The sequence below is a fragment of the Haemorhous mexicanus genome, chromosome 31 (assembly GCF_027477595.1).
Source record: "Haemorhous mexicanus isolate bHaeMex1 chromosome 31, bHaeMex1.pri, whole genome shotgun sequence".
In the NCBI taxonomy this organism is placed as follows: domain Eukaryota; kingdom Metazoa; phylum Chordata; class Aves; order Passeriformes; family Fringillidae; genus Haemorhous; species Haemorhous mexicanus.
The window spans coordinates 357,745-375,558 of NC_082371.1; the positions used below are offsets into that span (position 1 = coordinate 357,745).

At 54.9% G+C, this 17,814-nt stretch overlaps 1 pseudogene; it reads right to left on the reverse strand.

Annotated features, from left to right (window-relative positions):
• Positions 1 to 7,211: 7,211 nt before the first annotated feature.
• LOC132340373 (Fc receptor-like A) lies at positions 7,212 to 10,144 on the reverse strand (annotated as a pseudogene).
• Between the last annotated feature and the right edge of the window lie 7,670 nt (positions 10,145 to 17,814).

Sequence of the window (17,814 nt, forward strand, 5' to 3'; positions counted from 1 at the left end):
AGCAGGCTGGATTGTGCATTGACTGCATGTGGCTATTGTCTGCAAAAACTCCTCAATCTGCAAAAGATTATCAACAGTTCCTCTGGAGGAGAAAACGTGCTGGGGAAAATATCTGGGGTTTGTTACTTGCCGTGGCTTTCCCTGGAAATTGTTCCTTTTTTGACTCTTTTTACTCTGAACCTTGTTGCTGTTGCTGTTGGTTTTATTCTCTCTCATTACTGTTTCAGGAAATTGTTCTTCTCTCAGCCCTTTGGGATCTTTGTGCCTCAATGCGGGGCAAGAAGGGGCAGTTTTTAGTGGCAGCACACACACGTGTGGGTGCCCATTGGAGGGAACCTCCAGTGCCCCACAGTTCTCCCCAGCGTCACAGCACATTCCCATAGATGTCACCGGGTTCCCGCAGTCACCCGTGGGGTCCCCACAGCTCTGCGTAGGTCACCTGGGGATCCTGGAGGGTGGTGGCATGGGGGGACACTGAAAGAGACACAGGCTGTGGGATCTGAGTTGGGTGACACTTGTAGGTGACGTGTTGCGCAGCGTATGTCCCCCCACCCCGTACTCACCGCCTGCCCTCTTGGTGAACAGGACATGGGTGTACAGCACCTCCCCCTACCTCCCCCTCCTCTGGTGGGGCCAGGGAAGCCGAGGGGGCCATGAGGGAATAAAGGGGGTGTGCGGGAGGGAATGGGAGGTCTTGGGGATTGGGGTTAAAAGGGAGAGTGAGATTTGATCCCTCCACTCACCTTTCCTGGTTCCTCCTGGCAGCTGCAGAGGAAAGAGGAGAGGGGTGACTGTGGGGTCCCAGGGCCCTGACCCCTCTCAGGATTCTTGAACTCCCATGGGACCCCCAAAGCATCCCTGAAATGGCCCCAGAATTCATGAACACCCGCAGTGCCCCTGACCAACTCAGCCTCAAGAACCCAAAGCCCACCAGAGACAGAGACACACCAGACACCCCCCAGAGCTCCTGAAAGAACCTCCAACATCCCTGCAGGACCATCCACCACCTTCCCAAACTGCACAGGACTTCCAGCCAAGGTCACAATTCTGGGGATATGGCTGCTGCCCTATCGCTCCTCAACTCTGGGGGCCTCTACAGGTCCCTGGGATCCCTGTCCCCCATTGTCACCCACCCACATGGTGCCACTGGTGCCAGGCCACAATGACAGCCACAAGCAGGAGCAGGAACAAAAGGGCCCCACTGACCCCTGCAGCAACTGCAAGAAACAGAGGGTTACATATCACTATCACCTATCATGCCAGGGGTCCTGCACCACACAGGGACCCTGTGTGACCCCCACCTGTGTCTCAGTGTGTCCCTTTTTCCTGCAGTGTAACCTCCAGTGCCAGCTCTGGGCTGAGTGACCTGAACACGCTATGCCCATCCTGTCCCAGCTGGTTTGTGGCCATGCACTGGTAAGTACCTGAATGTCCCACATTGATGTCCTTGAGCTCTAGGAGGGGATCCCGGGCCTCCTCCTGCCCATTGTGCAGCCAGCTGAAGGTGACAGGGGCTAAGCCCACCGGCACTGAACAGTGCAGGGTCACGGGGTCACCTGAGCGCACCTGGTGTGAAAGGAGACTGAGCGTGATGGTGGCATTGGCCACAGGCACTGCGGGGACAGAGACAGGGCTGAGGCAAGAGGAGGGTTTGGCGGCTGATATGGGGGATAGAGACGGAAGCGGTGGGGGATGTCGTGGATGGGGTCACATATGTAGGGGCAAGGGTACAAGGGGAATGATGGAAGCACCCAGGAAAGTTGTCTGGGGGACAGGAGGTACCCAACCAGGGGACCAGAGCAGGCTGTGGGGGCTCCCTGTGCCCATACCTGCACACTGTGACGCGGAGCTGGGCACTGATCTTCCGCACAGCGCCCCTCGGGAGTGCACCTGGCAACTGTAATTCCCCAAGTGGGAGACCCTCCACAGAGGGCCCCAGAATCTGTAGGAACCCCTGACAGCCCCCCACCATCTGCCCATCCCAGTAGAACATGTGCAGGAGAGGGGCTTAGGGTGCAGGGGGCTGGGGGTGCTGAAACAGCTGAGAGTCAGAGGGAACCCCTCAGTGGGCTTGGGGGACCCTCCAGCACCAGCACAGTGAAAAGCTCAGGGAAGGAGAGGGGAGGTGAGGACTGTGACTCTGAGTCCACTGGGAAGTGGCTTTGAGGATGTCAGGAGACTGGAGTTCCAGCTGTGGGGGTGCTCACCATGCACTGCCACTGTCACTGCTGCTGACCCTGAAATAAAGGACACCACCAAGCCCCCGCAGCTGTAGCAGCCACTGTGGTTCAGCTTCAGAGGGGACAGGGACAGATCAGTCCCATTGAGGGGCTCCCTCAGATTCTTCTTGTCCTGGTAAAATCGCACCCATATGACTGTGTTGTTCCACCAGCCCCAGCATCGCAGTGTAACCATGTCCCCGTCCAGCAGTGCCCGTGCTGGCACCTGCAGCACCAGCTGGTCTGTGGGACAGGAGGGTCCCATCTCACTGAAGGGCTCGAGACAGGTCAGAGGTGGGTCCCCATGGCACATCTGGGTGCACTGGGATGCAGTGGGATACACTGTGATTTCCAAGTGTCCTGGGGACAGGCTCATGCCACACGAGGGGTGTGATGCCACCCACGGAATGGAGCCCACCCAGATCAGTCAGGGGCCACCCTGATCATTTAAGATCCCCCCTCACCATCTAAGACAGTCATGGGGAGGTTGAACCCACTGCCAGGTCTGTTACAAATGTAGGTGCCACTCACTATGACAGTGATGTGGCTGGGTGCCTGCTGCCACAAGCGCCACCCATCCTTGTACCAGGTGGTGGCACCATGTGTCCCTGAGCCCTGGCAGGTCAGTGTCACCCAGTCCCACAGCACCGCTGGCCTCCAGGTGTCTCCACAAGGAGCTGGGTGGTCTGCGCACCTGTGACAATGGACACGAGCCTGCCAGGGCCAGCATGGGGCTGGGGACAGCAGGGTGGGGCCATGGCACTCACCAGCAAGGCCGAGGGTCTGGGCTGGAAGGGAGAAGAGAAAAGGCTAGGTGGGGGAGGCACTGTGGGGACAGCAGCACTCAGGGTACAGGGTGTGGGGGCTGTCCCTGAACTGAGCCCCTGGGAACACAGTTCTTGCGGGTAAGTGTGTCTGGGTGGTCCCCAAAAGATTTGGCAAGGCAAGGGGACATGACTGTGTCACAGTCACCCGTGCACCACATTCATGTGGCACAGACACCTTTGGAACAGGGTCACCAAGGGCACCCTGGGCTAAGCCTGAACATGGGGACACTGTGGACACCCTGGGCACAAGGACACCACGGACACAGCCCATGCTGGCCCAGGTCACCCCCACCAGCTCATGATCCCATTCCCATGATTCCATCCCCTTGGCCACATGCTCAGGGTACTTGTCCCCTTCTGTCCCTGCATCCCAGTTCTCTTGACCCTATGCCCAGAGCTATCTGAGCCCAAAGGTGCCAGTCCCCACATCCCCATCCCCAAATTCCTGCCTCCTTTTCCTGTCCCCAAAGACACCCTACATCCGCAATCCCACTAAGGTCCACTGTGAGTAACACAGACTGGCACTGCTGGCCTTGGGGACCTCGGGGGACCCCACCCCCCCGTGCCGCCTCCCCATCCCCAGGGTGTCAGGCCCTTACCCGGGGCACTCACCCCACAGGGGCAGCTGCACCTTCCTGGCCATCCTGGTGTCCCCAGCCATGTGCACTGGCTGTCACTCGCTGCCACGGGAGGCTGTCCCCTGGCTGGTGGCTCTTTGGCCAAAGGGGAAGGAAGTGAGGTCAGGTCTCACCCTCATGCATAGGTGGCACCTGGTGGAGGCAGGGGGGCCACAAGCTGGGGACAGGCTGTGGGCAGGGTGGGGAGAGGATGGGGACAAGGGTGGGTGGGACAAGGTGGGACATGGGGTTCACAAGAGGGGGGGGCTTCAGTGAGTTATGGGAGACAGGGGTGGGTGTCCAGGGGAATGGGAGATCCCAGGGATGGGGTCTCTGGAGAATGGGGGGAGTCACTGGGAGTGATTCCCATGGGAATGGGGTTCCCAGGGCTGAGAGGACTCAGGGATGGGAGTCACAGGGGAATGTGGGCTGGAGGGATTTGGGGTCATGGGATGGGGATGCTGGGGGAATGGGGCGTCCCATGGGAATTCGAGTCCTGGGAGAATCAAGATTCTGGGGAAAGGAGGATTTCAGAGGATGGAATGAACGGGAGAGGGTCCCTTGAGAATTAGGGGTCCTGGGCCATGGAGATTTGGAGAATGTACATCAGTACTGCCATAGGGTTTTCAGAGTGTGGGACATAAGGAATAGGGGTCCTATGCTTCAGGTCCCAGGGAAATGGGGGTGCCAGGGATGGGCAGTGGCTGGGTGAGCCCGTAGGTCTCAGCTACTTCCCTGGATGCCTCAGATTTTGTGGTGACCCAGGGCCCAGTACAGCCCCCACAAGGTGCCAGGGGCCTGGGGGTCACCCCAGACAGATTTCGAGGGTCTCCGGGTCTCTATCCCCACACCCCCAGTGGCTTTTCCCTCTCTTTATTTCTATTTCTATCATTTCATCCCTCATTTTTACAAGCCCCCAGTTCGTGCCTTGATGATCCTGGGGAGCACCTGAGCAGGGAAGGGGTTGGGGAAAGCCCAGGGTGGGGAAAGTAGGGATGTGGGGCCTGCAGGGAGGGCTGGGGAGGCTATGGGGGATGGGGGTGTCCGGCTGTGCCCCTCCTAACACTTTCACTTTCTCTCTCCTAAAGAAGAAGGAGGAGGCCATTTGTGCTGTGTCACACAGTGGCGGGGCGGGGTGGGGGGAAGTGCAGGTTCTATCCTGCAGGGACACATCTGGGGGACTCCTGACCTGGGGGGATCCTGTACCAGGGAGCACACATGTTGGCCAAGGGGTTTTTTTCCTGGGGCATGGGAGCTCCCGGGGGGGTCCAGACTTCTCCATTCTTGCTCGTCCCCTGCAGGATCTGAGCTGGCAAGAGCAGCTTGGGAATGGAGGCCTGGGCAGGAAGGAGCTCCCAAACTCCAGTTCCTTGAAGCCAGCGGCCATCCAACGGTGGGGCCCAGCCATGGCCCAGCCCCATTGCACAGGGATGGCCATTGCCCAGACCTGCTCTGCCCAGCCCCAGGTGGCAGCCAGGAGCTCAGGTTGCCCCCCACCCCCTTGGCTTTGATTCTGGCAACTTTAGAGCTGCTGCAGAGGTGAGAATTCTGTGGTAGAAAAACGCCCTGGCTGTGGTTTCCTCAGCCCTGCAAGGAGCACAAACCCCAAAGTGAGCCCAAGTAGTGGCTCTGGGAGGGCCTTTGATGGTTTTCAGAGCAGGGCTGGCTGGAACTCCCCCTGCAAGGGCAGCTGTGCGGGAACCAATCCAGAAATTCGGCAATTGATCATTTGTTCCTCTTGGTAAGGGACTGAGAGAGTCCCAGAACTACTGCAAATCCCACAACAACCTGCTCAACAACCTGACCTGGACCCTCCTTTTTGAACAGAACCTGCAGCCTTCGGGATCCTCATGGAAAGAATGTTTGGGATTGGACTTTGGCCGCCAGACAGGAGAGAAAAGTGTGGAAATACCTAAAAGTGCCACTGCCCCACGGCCGTGGTTGAGCTCTGGGGAGTGACCTTGTCTGGATTCCAGGTGTCCCCATAGGTGCTCCATCCCTGCCCTCCTCACTTGAGTGAAAGGCTGAGGGTTTGCAGGAATTGTGGTATAAAGACACCAGAGGTACTGCTGTAGACCTGAGACCTGCCTGGGGTCAGGCGCTGCCTTCCTTCCATTTGGTATCATGGAGAGCGGTCGCGGGTGTTGTGCACGGTGTGTGCCTGGCCCCGGGACACTGCTACACTGCCACTGGGCACGAGGATCCAAAAAGCTGCCTTGGCGGCTTCTGCCTGCTGGGGGTGGTGGTGCCTAGACCGATTGATGCCCATGAATTTGGAAAAGAGCAATTTCCCCTCCTCCCTCCTGTCTGAGGCAGCCATGGCCCCTGAGGGGGTGGAGCTCGACCAGGGCGCCCTCTGCTGGCATGGCGTGCTCCCTGCAGCGCCCCCTGCTGGCCAGGCTTTTTTCCTGAAGCTCCCCCTGATGGCTGCAGTTATCACTGCCACATAAACCAACAGCGCGGAGCAGGAGGGAAAAGTTCTAGTTTTGTGTTGATTGTTCTGTTCTGGTTTATAAATTTCCCAGTAAAGAGCTGTATTCCTTTTCCTAAACTTTGGCCTGGAAGCCTCATCATCATCTAAATTAAAAAAAGTTTTAGTCATGGGTCTTCTTTCCATTCCAGGAATGTTCCCACTTTCCTTGGCAGATAGTGCTCATTTACACAGGTTGCCAAATCCTGGGTTCCAGCATGGATGGGACAGACACCCCAAGAGCAGACAGGATGAGGGACTTGGACACCTTACGCTCTGCCTTTTAAGCCAGCTGAGCCACCAAGGACCCTCTCCCCAGCTGGCACCCACTGAAGGGCTGACTTTGGCAGAGTGCTGCACTGTCCCCAGTGTGCCATGGCTGACAGACTGATGGACAGGGCCCTGTCTCACCAAAAGCAAGGCCTGACCCACCCCTGCCACACATAGCTGTTCCAAAATGTCTCCAGACATCAAACTTTTCCAGTCTCTGACACCTAGCCCTTTGCCATGGCCTGATCCCCACTGCCCTGGCAAAGGGGGAGGCTCTGGAACCCCCACAGGGCCTTTGGGACATCCTTGTGTGGGGAAAACAGCAGAGGAGGGGTTTGGGACAGGGGAGAAGAGAATCCAGAGTCTTCTGAAGGCCGCTTTGGCGCTCAGAGCAAGGAAGGTCCCGGGCTCTGCCAGGTTCCTCTGGTGAAGGAAACTTGCTGAGGGAATCGTCGGGGTTTTTTTCCTTTTTGTGGCTTTCCCTGGAAATTGTTCCTTGTGTGACAATTTGGACTCTGAACCTTGTTGCTGTTGCTGTTGGCTTTATTCTCTCTTGTTGCTGTTTCAGGAAATTGTTCTTCTCTCAGCTCTTTGGGAACCTTGGTCCTCAATGGGGGGCAGGAAGGGCAGATTTTAGTCGTTGCACGTAGATGTGTGGGTGCCCATGTGTGGGGACCTCCAGTGCCTCCAGTTCCCTTCAGTGTCACAGCACATTCCCATAGATGTCAACGGGTTCCCGTGGTTGCCCCTGGTGTCCCCGCAGTTCCACGTAGGTCACCTGGGGATCCTGGAGGGTGGAGACACAGGGTTATGCTGGGGGAGAGACACGGGCTGTGGGATCTCGGTGAGGTGACATTTGTGGGTGACGTGTCCCTCTGTGTGTGTCCCCCCTGTCCTCACCGCCTGCCCTCTTGGTTCTCACGACGTGGGTGTACAACACCTCCTCCTCCTCTGATGGGGCCAGGGGATCCGGGAGGGCCCTGAGGAAATAAAGGGGATGTGGGGGAGGGAATGGGAGGTCTTGGGGTTTGGGGTAAAAGGGGGGAGTGTGGCTTGATCCCTCCACTCACTTTACTCGTGGCTTCCTGGCAGCTGCAGAGGAAAGAGGGGAGGGTTGACTGTGGGGTCCCAGGGCCCTGAACCCTCTCAGCATTCCTGAACCCCCATGGGACCCTCAATTTCCTCTAAGGACCTTCAAGCATCCTTTAAGCTCCCCAGAATTCAGGAACCTTCCCAGTGCCCTCAACCAACTCAGCCTCAAGAACCCAAAGCCCACCAGAGTCAGAAAGTCCCCAAAGGCTCCAAGAGCCCCTGAAAGATCCTTCAACATCCCTGCAGAACCCTCTAGCACCTCCCCAAACCCTAAAGGGCTCCCAGCCAAGGTCACAGTTCTGGGGCTGTGTGTGCCACCCAATCGCTCCCCAACTCTGGGGGCCTCAACAGGTCTCTGGGACGTCCATCCCCCCATTGTCACCCACCCTGGCAGTGCCACCGGTGTCAGGCCACGATGACAGCCACAAGCAGGAGCATAAACAAAAGGGCCCCATTGACCCCTGCAGCAACTGCAAGAAACAGAGGGGGACACATCAGTATCATCCATTACCCCAGGGGTCCTGCACCACACAGTGACCACATGTGACCCCCACCTGTATCCATGTGTGTCCTTGTGTACTGTGGTGTCACCTCCAGTGCCAGCTCTGGGCTGAGTGCCCTGAACATGTGGTGCCTGTGCTGTCCCACCTGGTTTGTGGCCACGCACTGGTAGGTGCCCAAATGTCCCACATCAACGTCCCCAAACTCCAGGAGGGGACCCTGGGCCACCTTGATAGTGGGGTCCTGGAAAAATGTTAAGATAAAACTCTGAAATGTTAAGTTTTGCGTTTCACCTGCATAAGTAGTATGATAAATGATATAATTGTTAGATATTATGATTGCTTAGTAATTAAAATTAATTATTGTATTATCATAAGAAGAACCATGAGAAACTGTATGTTCCTAATCTAAGCAGGCTATGCTTGGCTGAAATCTATGTATACAATAGAACAATATAAGTTTAATAATTAACATGAAAGTTATATAACGGTAGAATATAAAAAAAAGTTCAACTCAAACCCATGTCGGAGTCAGATTTGGGTTTGTACCCCTGACACCCAGAGTTCTTCAGTAAAAGCAGCTGCATATAATCATTTCTTGTGATTATGTGTTCCTGAACGCTAACAACCTCCTGCCCATTGTGCAGCCAGGTGAAGGTGACAGGGGCTTAGCCCACCTGCACTGAGCAGCGCAAGGTCACAATGTCACCTGCGCGCGTCTGGTGTGACAGGGGACCTGGGGTGATGGTGGCATTGGTGACAGGCACAGCGGGGACACAGACAGGGCTTAGGCCAGGGGAGGGGCTGGCAGCTGGTGTGGGGGGATATGGACACGGAGATGGGTGTGTTGGGGGATGTCAGGGATGGGGCCACACCACAGAGGGGTGAGGGGACACAGGGCAAATGCAGAGGGACCCAAGAAAGGTGTGTGAGTGTTATTGAGGTGCCCAGGAATGGGACCCAAGCAGGCTGTGGGGGCTCCCTGTGCCCATCCCCACACTCACTGTGCACCGTGACGAGGAGCCGGGCACTGCTCTTCTGCACAGGCCCCGCCCTTGGAGTGCACCTTGCAGCTATAATTCCCTGAGTGGGAGACCCCCATGGCGGGTACCAGCAGCTGTGGGGATCCCTGCAGGCCCCCCACCACCTGCCCATCCCGGTAGAACACGTGCAGGAGGGGGGTTTGGGGCCGCAGGGGGCTGGGGGTGCTGAGGCAGCTGAGATTCAGGAGGGACCCCTCAGTGGTCTCGGGAGGCCCCTCCAGCACAGGTACCGGGGATTACTCAGGGAAGGAGAGGAGGGGTGAGGACTGTGACTCTGAGACTGCTGGGAAGGGGCTTTGGGGATGTCAGGAGTCTGGAGTTCCAGCTGTGGGGGTGCTCACTGTGCACTGTCATTGTCACTGCTGCTGAGTGTGAAATAAAGGACCTCACCAAGCCCCTGCACCTGTAGTGGCCACCGTGATTCAGCTGCAGGGGGGAGAGGGACAGCTCGGTCCCCCAGAGAGGCCCCCACCGATCCTTCTCATCCTTGTAAATTTGCATTCCAGTGACTGTGTTGTTCCACCAGCCAGGCAGTGCAGTGTCACCATGTCCCCCTCCAGCAGTACCTGTGCTGGCACCTGAAGCACCAGCTCATCTGTGGGACAGGAGGGTCCCATCTCACTGAGGGGATCGAGACAGGTTCGAGGTGGGTGCCCATGGCACCAGGGACATCTGGGGTGCACTGGGATTCACTGGGATGTCTCTGTGTGCAGGGGACAGGCTCTCAACCCTTCAGGGGTGTGAGGCCTCCCTTCAGGGGAGTCGAGCCCACCCAGACCTATCAGGGGCCACCCAGATCATTTAAGATCCCCCTTACTATCTGAGACCATCACCAGTGCCGGGTCTGTTACAGGTGTAGGTGCCACTGTCTGTGACATTGAGGTGATTGTGTCTCTCCTGCTCCCAAATCTGCCCATCCTTGTAGCAGGTGGTGGCACCAGTGGTCCACGAGCCCTGGCAGGTCAGTGTCACCTGGTCCCACAGCACCGGTTGCCTCCAGGGGGCTCCACGAGGAGCTGGGTGGTCTGGACACCTGCAGGTGACAGGGGAAACCAGCCTGCCAGGGCCAGCAAGGGGCTGGGGACAGCGGAGAGGGGTGGGGCCATGGCATCTTCTGAGGACTCACCAGTGAGGCTGAAGGTCTGGGCTGGAAGGGAGAAGGGACAGGGCTGGGTGGGGCTGGCATCGTTGGGACAGCGGCACCCAGGGTACAGGGTGTGGGGGCTGTCCCTACATTGTCCCCATGGAGACAGCAATTCTTGTGAGAAAATGCATGGGGGTGGTCCCCAAGATATTTGGTGAGGCAGGGGGACATATCTGTTTCACAGCCACCCATGCACCACATCTGTGTGGCACAGACACCTTGGGAACAGGGACACTGAGGCCACCCTAGGCTGATGCAGAACATGGGGATACCTGGACACCCCGGGCATGAGGACACCATGGACACAGCTCATGCTGGCCCTGGTCTACTCCACCAGTTCAAGATCCCATCCCCATGGCCACATCCTCACCGTTCTTCTCCCCTTCTGTCCCTGCATCCCAGTTGCCTTCTCCCTATCCCCAAGGTACCTAAGCCCAAAGGTGCCAGTCCCCATATTCCTGTCCCCACATCCCCATCCCCACATTCTTGCCCCCTGTTCCTATCCCCAAAGCCACCCTACATCCCCAGTCGCACCAAGGTTCACTGTGGGTGACATGGACTGGCAATGCTGGCCTTGGGGACCTCAGGGACCCGCAGCCCCCCTGTGCCCCCTCCTCATTCCCGGGATGCCAGGCCCGTGCCCAGAGCACTCACCCCACAGGACCAGCACCACCTTCCCGGCCATCCCAGTGTCCCCAGCAATGCAGAATGGCTGTCACTCACTGCTGTGGCCACCACTCCCCTCGCTGGTGGCTCTTCGGATGAAGGGGAAGGAAGCGAGGTCACGTCCGTCCCCACGTGGTTGTGGCCCTTGGTGGGGGCAGGGTGGCCACAAGCTGGGCACAGGAAGGTGACAAGGATGGGTGGGACAAGATGAGACATGGCATTCCTAAGAGTGGGGGCTCAGTGGGTTTGGGGAGCCCGAGATGTGTGTCCTGGGGGATGGGGGTGCTGTGGAAAGGGAATTAGTGGGAGTGGGGGGGCTGTGGGAATGGGGGTCTCCAGGGCTGGGGGGACTCAGGGATGGGAGTCCCAAAGGAACGTAGACTCCAGGGATTTGGGGTCATGGGCAGGCGGTTGTCAGGAGTAGGGTACCGAGGGAATTGGGGTTCCTGAGAGAACCAAGGTCCTGGGGGAAGGAGGATTTCAGGGGTTGGAGCGAACAGGAGAGGGTTCCTTGGGAAGGGGGTCCTGGGCCATGGAGATCCTGGGGAATGTCAGTACTGGGGTGGGGGGACATAAGGAATGGGGATCCCATGGTTGCTATCCCAAGGGAATGGAGGTGCCGGGGATGGGCAGTGAGCCCATGGGTCTGAGCTTCTTCCCTGGGTGTCTCAGATTTTAGGGTGCCCCAGGGCCCAGCATAGCCCCCCTGGGGTGCTCGTTTGCTCTGCAGGCACCACATAGGGTCCTGAGTGGCTCTGCCTCTGTGTCCTCACCAGCCCTTGACATTTTTCTGTGTTTATTTCTCTTTTTTCCTTGTCTTCCTCACTTTTGTGCCATGCCCCTTCTCCCTCAGTTCCTGACTCAGCAATCCCAGGGAGCACCTGAGCAGGGAACGGCTTGGGGAGACCCAGGGGAGGGGGAAAATGGGGAGAGGTGGTGCAGGGAAGGGTGGGGAGGCTGTGGGGGATGCAGGTGTTGGGCTGTGCCCCCTCAACACTTTCACTTTCTTTTCCTGGACAAGAAGGAAGAGGCCATTTGTGCTGAGAGTCAGCTGGGAAAGGGGGGCAGTTCTGTCCTGGGGGGGCACATCCAGGTGGGTCCTGTCCTGGGAGGATCCAGTCCCAGGGGCTGACACATCCTGGCATTTGGGGTCCTGTCCCAGGGGGTGGCAGTTCCAGAAATGTCCCTGCACATTCCCTGGCTGAGTGCCTTTCCCAGCCGTGGCGCATCCTGGGGACCCCTGTCAATGCAAGGGTTGGGCCCAGCCATAGCCCAGCCCCACTGCACAGGGATGGCCATTGCCCAGACCTGCTCTGCCCCAGCCCCACGTGGCAGCCAGGACCTCAGGGTCCCTCTGCCCCCTTGGCTTTGATTCTGGCAGCCTTAGAGCTTCTGCAGAGGTGAGAATTCTGTGTGGGAAAAAGGCCTGCCTGTGGTTTGCTCAGCCCTGCAAGGAGCACAAACCCCAAAGTGAGCCCAAGCAGTGGCTCTGCGAGGGCCTTTGATGGTTTTCAGAGCAGGGCTGGCTGGAAACCGTCCCTGCAGGGGCAGCTGTGAGGGAACCAGCCTGGAAACACAGCGATTGATCATTTTGTCCCTTTGCCCAAGAGACTGAGAAAACCACTGCAAAGACAATAACAATCTTCTCAACAACCTGACTGAGACTCTCCTTCTTGAACAAAACCTGCAGCCCTTTGGAACCTCCCAGAAAGAATGTTTGGGTTTTGGATGTGCAGACCAGAAGAGAGGGAAAAGTGTGGAAATATTGAGGAGGGGCTGCACATGAGGCGCTGGGGAACAGGGGTGTCACTGCAGGAGCAGGGAGTGGCCAGGAAGGGGAATCCAGGGCAGGCTGGAATATATTTACCAGCTCATCAGACCCTGAGGCACATAGGGACATTTCCACAGATTCCAGTGCACTGTTCCAAGGATGGACAGAGCTTCTCTCCTTCCTCCATGGGAAGTCAATCAAGTTTCAGGGTGGGAATGGGGAGAAAAATAGGAAGGGTTCCTAAAGATGACCCAACAGAAGGCTTTCTTAGGGGCTGTGTTGCTGCCCAGCAGGCAGGGAAGGGTTCCTAAAGATGACCCAACAGAAGGCTTTCTTAGGGGCTGTGTTGCTGCCCAGCAGGCAGGGAACAATCCCATGGAGCTGTTGGACTCTCAGGGAGATTCCACACTCTGTGTTATCCACAAGCAAACACTGCTGTGGGGTGCACCAATGGGCTGCTAAAGGGAACCAAAAAGTCTCAACTCTTTGTGGTTAGTTTGTATTTTTATTGTGAGTGACTTCTTGGGAGAGCAACAGTTAGAAGGATTCTATAAACCAGACCAATGACCTCTTCTTTCTGCTGCAGGAAAGAGAAAGTGAAAGTTGACACCAAGTGGGCACTGGGAGAATTCAGGGAGGGGACAAGGTAACGTCACCCAAGGGTGTCACCCCCCACCCAGGTCCCCACAACTGGTGTCACTCTCATGGCCCCCATGGGTGTCCCCTGGCCCTGACCTACCTCAGGACCCACATGTGACCAATGTGGAGCTCTCAGGAACCTACGAGGGACAGCGGGACCCCCATGACTATGATGACATGCTGTGACACTGGGGGCACTGGGGGGCACTGGAGGGCATTGATTCCCCTCAGGAGTCCCTTCCTCCTCTTCATAGCACCCCATTGGGCTCCTCCTTCCCCTTCCGAGTTCCAGGGGGGCATATGCCCCTTTTTTATTGTACCCAAAATGACACTTTTGGATTAAACTGTGTGAGAAACAAGGCTCACTCTTTAAAATTTGTAAATGTTTAATAACAAATAAAAGGGTCTGTAAACAGCTGTGCTGGGTGCTTGGCAACTGCCAGAGGCACACGGTTGGTTAACTACAACAATTCTTCTTACACACCTTTTTATTCTATTGGTTAAATACATACCCGGGAGGGTTATACATATTCAAACATTCTTTTGAGTTTACATATTCTGGGAATTCTATTGCTTGGTTTGACCCTTGATTCATTTTCAGAAAATGCATGCCATCCTGCAGAGTAAATTTATATATTTTATGTCCTCCCAAGGTCCCCCTGTTCTGTGGTTTGACAGTTCTTGATAAATGAAGGGTCAGTGGTAAATTCCTCTTTGCATTCTTTCTTTTGCTGTTTATTTACTTGCTTCTTTTCAATGTGTTCTTCTCATACAGATGAGATCCTCCACCACTATATTAAATCAACACTAGCTATTTCACAAAAATATCTGAGGTATTCTCACCATTGTCCCTTAGTTACACAAATAAAGGCATTAGCTACTTTTGGAATGGTTAATGTTATAATACACAGCACATTGTCTCTATCTGGATATTTTGGGAGAGCCTAAACTGTAATATATTTATTATGCTAAAATCTATATTCTACAGAGAGATTAGGGTAAAAAGGCTGAAAAATTGTAGTGTATCAAAAGCAGTTACAAAGTGATTATAAACTGTATTATACCAAAATAATTGGGAAAAACCAATAGAATAGTGAAAGCCAATGACTGCGTAGTCATTCATAAAAGGGAGAAGGTGTTTGTTATAAACGATCAAATTGGCAGCCAAATTTATAAAAAAAATTTATAAATTTATTAGATCAACAAGCAAAAATAGAATATTGTAAAACTGCCACAGCCAAGACAGCGTTAACCCTGGACTTTGACGCTGGGTGAACTTGGGACAGACCGACGTAGTGTCAGCGTCTCCCCAGAGTGTGACACCAACTGCTCCAGGTAGCCAGCTTATATACAGTTTTTTCTGCCTGGAGCAGAAATTACCTAAGCTTTCTCTAAGTTCCTACATATGTATAACGGGAACTATACAGATGCAGTCCTGGACAAAAGTCAGTGCATAGGTTTGGATGGCTGTCTGGGCTCCTTGAAATTGTCTTCCTTTCATCTGTAGCCAGGACATTTCTGTTTTCTGATGTAATCTCTCCCAGGTGTTGTTCAGTGAATGTTCTGGACATTCTTGGGAAATGGTCATTGATCACTTAGGAAAGACTCATTCACTCATTAATGGTCATGATTTTATCTGGGCGAGTCTGGGAAATCTTTTAGAAATGAAAAGCCTGCTTCTAGCCATGGGGGTTAGATGCATGGTTGGATCTTTATAATTTTTATACAATCTCCAAAGCATGAATTATCTACATCATATACTACAGTGTTTATTTGACTTCTCTTTACCCTGCTCTGATTTTGTCAGCAATAAATTCAATTCATATCTCTAAATCTAAGGCAGTTTTACCCATGACAGGATTTAGTGAGTGATCTCTCCTGGTCCTTGTCTCAACCCAGGAACGCTTTGCTCAATTTTCTCTCCCCATCCAGGTGTGGAGGGCAGTGAGAGAGCAGCTGTGGTGGGTGCAGGGCATGCAGCCACTGTCCATCCACGACAAGGAAGGAAGGAGGATGAGGGTCCAGGTCAGGCTGTTGAGCAGATTGGTGTGGGATTTGCAGTAGTTCTGGGGCTCTCTCAGACCCTTACCAAGAGGGACAAAATGATCAATTGCTACATTTCCGGACTGGTTCCCTCACAGCTGCCCCTGCAGGGACGGTTTCCAGCCAGCCCTGCTCTGAAAACCATCAAAGGCCCTCGCAGAGCCACTGCTTGGGCTCACTTTGGGGTTTGTGCTTCGTGCAGGGCTGAGCAAACCACAGGCAGGCCTTTTTCCCCCACAGAATTCTCAATTCTGCAGCAGCTCTAAAGCTGCCAGAATCAAAGCCAAGGGGGCAGAGGGACCCTGAGGTCCTGGCTTCTGAAATTAACAGGCCAGGAGATCTTTCTCCTTTTTAATGGTCTTATTTAAAGTGATCAGCTGAGGATGGGGGGGCGTTGACAGATCCATGGTGCCCTGCCGCAGCTCCCCTGAGTGACTCAGAGAAAGAGGAATGTGCAGCTCTGTCCCCTAAGAGGCAGAGCTGGGGGGATGCCGTCTTCACAAGGGCAATGGGGTATGTCCCATGTTCACTTCAATTTGCCGGTCCAGGGGTCCTGGCCCTGACCGACGTCCTCTGCGGATATGGTGAGGGGTCACCAAGGCCCCCAGTGTCTCTGCCGGCTTTGGACCTCACCCCTGATGTCCAGACACTACTTTGATCTCCTAATTCTGTTTTGGCTCGTTGCTCTTGGGGTCTTTTCCTGGATTTGGTGGGGGTCCCCTCCTGTTGCACTCTGGGTTTGAGATAATTTGAATAGACTCCTGAAGTCTCATCCCTTCCACCTGTCTGGTGAGGCGGGGGGATGCCATCCTCCCAGCAGCAGGGGAGGGTGGTGCTGAGAAGATGGTAAACGACTTGATACTTAACAGGTGATTACAACATTTAGCTAACAAATGAACTCTCCTGCCCAGCGATCAGCTTCTAGCTTAACTTAAACTCTGCAACCCTTTTTAAAAAATAATCGGTAACCCTTTTTTACTCATAACAGCTGCCACCTGAGGCTGGCCAGAGCAGGGCTGACCAATGGAGATCCCTGTGCAGTGGGGCTGGGCCATGGCTGTGCTCCACCCTTGCATTAACAGGGGTCCCCAGGATGTGCCATCCCTGGGACAGGCACCCGAAAAGGAATGTTCAGGGACATATCTAGAAGCACCACCCCCTGGGAGAGGACTCCCCCATGCCAGGATGTGTCACCCCCTGGGACAGGATCCCCCAGGACAGAATCCCTCTGGCTCTACCCCCCCAGAACAGAACCCGCCCTTTCCCAGCTGACTCTCAGCACAAATGGCCTCTTCCTTCTTGTCCAGGAAAAAGAAAGTGAAAGTGTTGAGGGGGCACAGCCCAACACCTGCATCCCCCACAGCCTCCACACTCTTCCCTGAAATGACTAATCCCCATTTTCCCTCTCCCCTGGGTCCCCCCAACCCCTTCCTTACTCAGGTGCTCCCCAGGATTGCTGAGCCAGGAACAGGGAGAGAGGGGACATGGCACAAAAGTGAGGAAAATAAAATAAAAAAGAGAAATAAAGAGAGGAAAAAGTCCAGGTCAGGGGAGGGCACAGAGCAGAGCTACCCAGGACCCCCATGTGATGCCTGTACAGGAAATGAGCAGAGCTACCCAGGACTCCCATGTGATGCCTGTACAGGAAATGAGCACCCCAGGGAGGGCTATGCTGGGCCCTGGATCACCCAAAATCTGAGGCACCAAGGGAAGGAGCTGAGACCCCCGTGCTGAAATAAACAGGGGCAGGAGATATTCCTCCTTTTTAATGCCTTTATTAAAGTGATCAGCACAAAATGGGGGCTTTGGCAGGTCCGCGGAGTTCTGCCGCTGCTCCTAACAGTGACTCAGAAGAGGAGGATTTGCAGCTCTGTCCTCTAGGGAACAGAGCCAGGAGTCCTGTCCTCGCAAGGGCAGTGGGGGTATACACAGGTTTTCAGTTTGGATTGTCAGTCCAGGGGGTCCTGGGTCCAACTGGCATAGTTTTTATTTGGGGCGAGGAGTGACCAAGGTTCTCAAGCGTCTCTGCCGGCTTTGGACCTCGGCCCTGCTGTCGAGACACCACCCTGACCTCTCAATTCTGCTTTGTCTTGTCTCTTTCGGGATATTTTCCAGGATTTGGTGAAGGTCCTGTCCCAATGCAGTCTGGGTTTTGAGATAAATTTGCATTTTAATGCAAATTGCATTTAAATGCAAATGCAATTTATTTGCATTAAATTTGTCTCCTGAGATGCAAATATCTCCCTCTCCCCACCATCCCCCTGGCAGCAGGCTAGGGTGGTACTGAAAAACAAAAATTCTCCACAATAGAGAGTTAAACGGCGATACTTAAGGATACTCAAGAGGTGATTACAACATTTCACTAACAAAGAACTCTTGGCCAGCAATCAATTCCCAGCTCAACTCAAAACTCTGCAGCCCCTTCTCTTAAAAAAAACAGGTAACTTTTTTGTTCATAACATGTGCCTACCCAGCCATTGACCATCCCTGTCACACCCATTCCCCTGGGAACC